Source organism: Protopterus annectens, chromosome 8.part0 (assembly GCF_019279795.1).
Source record: "Protopterus annectens isolate FY-2018-M chromosome 8.part0, PAN1.0, whole genome shotgun sequence".
Classification (NCBI taxonomy): Eukaryota; Metazoa; Chordata; order Ceratodontiformes; family Protopteridae; genus Protopterus; species Protopterus annectens.
Window position 1 is genome coordinate 1389290611 of NC_056741.1, and position 7615 is coordinate 1389298225.

Genomic DNA, 7615 nt, shown 5'->3' on the forward strand with positions numbered 1-7615 from the left:
GGGTGTCACCGTACTAGGGATATCCTATTCAGCTTATTAAAGGGTGGCCTATGCTTGACCTACAAGGTACTCACAAATGCAGCCTTGATAGAGGTGCTATACGTAAACAAGCCAAACAGCATGAGGGTCAACTGATCTAGGGTTCTAAGCTTAGTAAGCGACTCAAACAAAACATGCTGGAGAGTCAGATATGTGCCTGAGATTTCCCCTTCTATGGATCAGGCTTCCGATTCACATTAAGGAAAGCCCTTCCCTGGTCCTCTTCAAATGCAGTCTCGGTCAATGGGGAATCACAAACTCACACCTGGTGTAGTGCCAATGGGCCTTATGGACAGGGGTAATCTCTAAGATACTCCATGCATAGGCACAAATCCATGCCATCCTCTTGCCCCTAGGGGTCATATATTTGGAAAAGTCAGGTAATCTCCTATGAGCCTATGAATCAGAAAACAAAATGAAAATCTAATATGTCTGAAATACTTCAAAAGTGGATATTGACCAATCCTTATCCAGTAAGTTCAGAACTCTGAGAAACAGTTACTTATATGTTTGCTGCAAAAAGTTTTTTTTTTTTTTTAATGTTACTGTCTGTATGACACATTTTTGCAACAGTAAACCAAGGATAGCCCTAGCCACCCGGTGGCTCTAGATGATTGTCACTGTTCAAGTGACACCCCACACCCATTTGTAAAAATGGGAAAAAGGGGTTGTGGATGGATGGAAACTAAGGATGGCATAGTTAGCTCTTGTAAACTTTATTGCAGTACAGTGCAGTATATGTAAGAGCACAAATGTAACTTATTTTCAGTTGTACTCATTTTTTTTTCAAGCAGTTCGTAACAGATCATGACATGTATGTCCGATGAGGCAGATCTATTACTTCTTGGTATTTCTGCGTTGTGACATTAGTTCATGTGCCCAAATCTGATCTGTTCCTGACTTTTCATATACTGTAAGGAATTGGATATTATGACACTTTTGAAAATACTGCTTTTATTTCCTTGGGTCCTGCATCACTGAAAGGCCTTTTATATCACAAAATGCATATACCCGTGCACACTCATCCACACAGCACTTCATTCAAAATTGCATATGTCTGATGTGTTGTAGCTCCATATTATCAATTGACCTCTAATTGGGGGGGACTAACATTCTTGTTAAGGTCTTCCTAAATTTCCACCAAAAAGGTTTTCTAACTACAGGAGTCACATTACAAGGAAACAAACATATTTCTTTCACTGAACTTCACTACTAGCCCCATTTTATTTCTAAGTTATGTTGGATGTTTCTTACTTTGAAGTAGATACAAATTCTGCAGTGTGAGGTTTGTGTCACCACACAGAAATGCAGTATAATGCAATGCATCTGATTTGGAATATGCTGTGACAGAGGGGTATGATTGTGTTGTAGTTATCACTGCTGTCGCACAGTGCTTAGTTGTCTGGTTCAACCCCCAATGAAAGGTGCTGTTTGCATGGAGTGCCTCCCGTACCTGCATGGGTTTCTTATAGGGTCAACAGTTTCCTTCCACATTTCAAAAAAAAACATGGAAAGTGGTGAACTGGCAATCCTCCAGTTCCATGTATGTTTTCATGTATTCTTTGATGGCCAGAGAACAGTTCCTGGACAGGATGCTAGGCTCACCCCTGTTACTTCTCGTGATAAGCACTGGGTCGCCTGTGACCCTGAATAGGATAAAGTGGTTATCAGAATACCAGTAAACATTCTGAGAGAGAGTATCTTTCACATTAACGTTAAGCAGCACCTTTACACCATGGTTATGGCATAACTGATCCTCTTCTAGACCAATGAAATCAATACATTTGACTAGACTGTGCAATAAGACAGATTTCTGCTCAAAAGTTTCCACATATCATGACTTATACCATTCGGTAGGCACAAGCAATTTTTGATGTGAAACTTATGGCTAAACACATGCTGTTTTTCTCCACTTCAGAAAATTTAACAGATTTGCCAAAACAAGAAGAAAGAATGGCAGAAAGCTACACTGTGCACCAGTTACAGAACATGGCACACCATCAAAATGATAGAAATTAAACATCACAGTTTACATTCTACTATTTCTTGCCTACATAACACTCAATTTCTACCAACATAATTACCATTTAAGTAATCCCTAGCACTCTGTTCATATGGCCAAGGACCATATCATCGAAGTTTTGAAACTTCAAACAACTAATTACAAAATAAAGAACAAAAACGAAAAAAAAAATTCTGTTATGTTTTTGCATGGGGGCAAGCACCCCTGCAGTCCCCACATCCCCTGCTAATTAAAGATACCAACTCCGAGATCGAACTACGGCAAGGAAAATATGCCTCTCCCATCTTAACTAATTTCTGGCAAACTGACCTAAATAAAATGGAATCTTGTTACAACAAAATCGCTAAATGTGCTACCAAATCCCCTTATAGGTCCCATCACTGTCTGTCACTTAAGTGAGTCAACTGGTTGGAGCTTTCTCATATGCTACTACTCAGCCAACTATCTACTGTTCACAAACTCTACTACTTTCCCAACCTAATCCCTGCACTACAGGAACTGATACAACCACACATCCCCACTAGAACTCATCCAGCAACCAAAACCACATAAAAGTCATCAAGCACAGAAATGATGCTGGTAAATCCCTTTTTGCCAGCACCATTGCCTAAAAATGGAACACCCTACCAAGCCATACAACTCTACCACCTCCACTACTCAGTTTAAAAAAACTCTTGAAAAAACATTTTCAGAATAATTGGCTATGCTCACGCCATTCACCAGGCTAACCCTTAAAAAGGTAACGCCTCTGTACCCCAACTACTCTCAGACAGTCTGTTTTATGATACGTAACACTGCCTCTTTTTAGGTCTTTTGAGTAGATGTCTTTTGATACTCTATACCTCAATGTTTGACTTTTGTATTAACTGTTAATTTAATGTATTCCATATTGTACATATCATCTCCTTGTGTGTATACAATGAAAGCTCTCATAACATGAAACGAAATTAATGTAATTTCCTGTTATTCTATGTATGTTTTGTTTGGAGCTTATCTCCCCGGGCATCTGCTGAAAATGGACCTGTGTCCAGTCTGACTTTCCCGGTTAACAAATGTAAAATAAATGAAATAAAATTTCCCGTTCCGCACTGTATGGTGCTCTCCATTTAGAACGTTCAAGTTTCAAAACTTCGATCATATGGGTCTTGGCAATATGATTGAAGGTTTGAAACTTGGATCATCTGAAGGGGACCCATGTGTGTGTGTGTGTGTGTGTGTGTGTGTGTGTGTGTGTGTGTGTGTGTGTGTGTGTGTATATATTCCATATACACACACACACACACACACACACACACACACACACACACACACACACACACACACACGCACACATATATATATATATTTAAACAAGCATATTCTGTTCTTCCCATCATTATTGAAATAATTACTATATACATACCCATATGTATGCTAATTTTTGTGTGAAACAGTACATTCACAGATATTCCAAGGGCACAAAGTCTTATGACTATTTACACCTTGCTAGTACCTCCCAAAGGCTGCCCCAGTTTTCCAGATATGCAGCAGAACACCTCCACCTGCCATATAAGGAAGAATGACCACCATTTCCTCATTTCTCCACGAGGACCATGCCAAAGGAAGATAGTGAGTCACTTTGCTTAATATAAAGGGGGTGTTTATTACAGAATTTTGGGAGGCAGTGAGTTACAAACCTGTCTCTCCACTAGTGTTCATTTATCTGTGGGTGAAGATTTTGGTCCCTGGTTCTAGTGTTCATGGAGCCATTGCACTTGCATAAGATACAGTAGTACTGGACAACTAGGTCTCTATTGGTTAACTAAGCAAAAGTCTGTAAGATGGAGCTTCTGCCTTCTCTTGATAGCTCAGGAACTTTATGCCTGTGACTTTTTAGGTTGGGAACCTTTGGGGTCTTTCTAATAGTTTGATATATTTACTGAGATAACATCCAAAACATGGCAGTGTACACAGCAGTGGGACTGATCAATGCTAAGTATAAAGGAGTGATTACCTGTTTAGATTATGATGATATTCCTTTGTCAGCTGTACTAAATATAAGAATTGTCTGAAAACAGTTGTCACATCATGATAAAAAGAGAAGTTATCAACCCAGGTTTCCTGGGTCCAAGAGTCCCTTTTGATTTGTAATGGTGTGGGGTCTATACAGCATTTTAGCTACCAAAAATAATGATATTTCTCTTTTTAGCATTTAGTTTGAGCCTGTTTTAGCACGATGAGTTTACTAGTAAGAGCTCATTCTAGAGGGTTTGGGTTTGAGAGGGTGACTTAAAAATATTCTCCAATTTACAGTCATCAGCAGACATTGTTAGCCAGTGTTCTTGGGTCACTAATTAGACATCTGAGAAGTTAAGGCCAACAATAGAGGTCCCGTTAATGAATCCTGACAGACACTGCTGGAGACTTTTTTTAATTTCTGATAAGGATCTTGCAGCCAGCACAGTATGGGTTTTACCTTTCAGTCAGCTTACTATTCATCTTATCATATATATATATATATATATATATATATATATATATATATATATATATATATATATATATATATATCGATTTTTAAAGCATTTACTTTTTGTGTGATGCCAACACAGGGAATAACACTGAAGGACTTGGCCAAGTCAACATACAGTGTGCGTGCCATGCAGTCACTGTCTACATCCTCCACAACCCTTTTGAAGAAGTTTACTAGACACAGGTGACAGGATCTACCCTTCATAAAGCCAAACTGTTGGGAGTCAAGGTTAATATTATTCTTGATGCAGTAATTTATAAGGTCAGTTCTAATAATATATACCATGGCTTTGTAGATGAGGCTTGTTGGCTGATGGGTCAGTGATTACCTGGATCAGGTATAAGGCCACCCTTACGGAGGGGCATCACCGCTGCACAGTGTCAGTCATCAGAGACAAAACAGTGCATAAACTTACGTTAAACAGTTTAAGAATTGCGTATGAAAGAGCATGTTTGGTGGGTCAGAATAGGAGGCATCAGTATGAATAAGTTTCAAACACTATGGACTATTATTTCTTAGTTTTCTAACATAGTAAAATAAATATTTCACATTATATTTGTCTTCAGAGGTCAGCCTAAATTTATGGGTTCCTTTAGTGGAGCTGTTTGTTATGCTTTCGATATTTTTCCTGAGATGAGTTTTTTGGGATCTGTTTAATTTAAAAGATTTTTTGTAGAGTTATTTATTGTGGTGGGCCACCATAGGTTCATAGGTTGGTACTAGGCTATTGGCCCTAGGGCCTATACAAGCCTAGCCATAACAATTCCCTGGCTATTTCTTCCCACACTATTTACTTCCCTGGACCCCTGTCTAGCAGGGAGACTGACATGATCCCCGGGGTGAATTTCCTTTCTCCCATCCAGTCATCAAGGTTCCTTTTGAAGAGGGCCAAAGAGGCGCTCTGCTTGACATGTATGGGCAGTCTATTCCAGAGTCTGGGGAGTCTCTGGGTCAGGAACCTATCTCTCCAGCATGTTTTGTTTATTGTGATGACAAGGTTTAGATCCCTGGAGTGTGTGGCTCTGAGGGATTGGGATTTCTTTAAGTGTAGCATGTCCAACAGCTCTTGGTTTGACATGGCCTTGTATGTTAAGCAGAGATCGCCTCTGAGTAGACGATATGCGACAGAGTATAGCTGGAGTTTTTTAAGGCAGTCAGCATAGGGCATCTGTTTTAGGCCTGTGATTCTTTTAGTGAGGTATTTCTGCTGCCTTTCCAGTTGTTGCAGATGTCTTGAGAGGTACATACCAAACGAGCGAGACGTTGTATTCTATAATGGGTCTAACGAGGGATGAGTACAGTGGGAAAATGACCTCTTTTTTTTCTGGATGAAAAGCCCTTAGTTGGTTTATTTGATTTTTCTATGATACTCTGTCCTGGAAGGGAAAACTAGTGCTATGCATTTTTCTAAATAGGTGTAGAATTCCTTATTGAAACTACTGTTGCATCAAGGTCAGTGGTGGTGCAAACACAAATTCTCTGTCTCACTCTTCATATATAGGATACATTGAAAATTGCAAATGGCCAAAATGGCAAAAGGCATAGCATTGACTACAAAAAGTAAAAAAAAGTAAGACTACAGTACAATAGGGACTGGTGTTTTTCCCTTTCCCCTACTCAGAGTTTGTATATAAAATTAGTGGAAGGTGTCGTTTTTTTTTTTTTTTTTGGCATTTTAAGTTTCAGATTTTTGTCTTCGATGTTATGTAGTACAACATTTCAGTCATTCAACATTATAAATTTATTCTATACATATATGTATGTAGATATGGTTTTCACATACATGCATATATATTTATATATATATATATATATATATATATATATATATATATTTATATATGGGAGACTGTGTATGGAAATGATTTCCATATGTATATGGTTATATATTGATTCAGCGACCAAGCATAACCTCAAACTCAAACTAATCCAGCACAACTGTTTGAAAATACAATCTGTGAAAAAAAAAAACAACTTTGACACGTTTTTTTTTTCAAAGGGGAAAGACCCCTGTAACAGCTATACCCCCCCGGAAATTATAAATTCCAACTTTGAGATTACACCATGGTGGGGAAAGGATAAATTCCCTGATTCCCTCCAAGAATTCACACAGAGGCTTCTCTGCTTGTGCCCATTAAGGAGCGTAAGAGCCAGGCATCTCTGTTCCAGATGAGATCCGTACAGCCCACTGTTTGCTGACTGGACAGGCGAATCAGCCCATTTATCTCCCCCCTCCCTGAGGTGAGGCTCTGGTGGTAGGCAGTAGGCCATTCTTGTAATGGGGTTCCCTGACCCCTCCCCCACAGGAAGTATGGAGGCTGCTTGTAATACTGCCTCACAGTTCCTGCATGTTCACTACTGCCTCTGCTGCCTGGATAGGATAAACAGTGCATCCATTTGGGAAAGCCTGTTAGACTCAGTCTGGAGGTGGTGGCCTACATTCCATTTGTTGTAATCAGTACAGCAATCCTACTCCCTCTCCCCAGAACAGGAGCCAGCAACTGCTGCTCACTCCTATCCTCCCAACATGGCCTCTCTAGCATCAGTGCTGCTAAATGAAAACAGGCCATATGAGTTGTAGTTAGGGCTTTATCTCTCCGTGCCATAGGGCTTAGGAATAAGTCCTCTTAGCTTTGATGAAAAGATGAATAATTACATCTCAAGAGTAATAAATGAGAAGTTCATAATGAAAATGCAGTTTGGCATCAAAAAGTTGACTGCACATAGTGTCCCTCCTTGGCATAGAAGGATAAAACCCTGACCATGGCCCAGCCCAATCTGATGTTGTGGCAGGGAGGGGTGGGCATGCCCATTATAAGTGGGAGAGAGCTCATTAATGACTCTCTCGAGGGTGGAGGGCATGGTCCAAAGAGTGGAGTTGTCCTCGGATGTAGTTGATGAACATGGTGGATGGGTAGAACATATATAAGAACCCCCCTCCCCAGACAGATGCAGTGATGGCCAAGCCCTCAGGAAGCCCCTAAGCTCCACAACTAGACCCAGCAATACTAGAGTAGGTAGGTGGAGTGGGGCACTGGTGG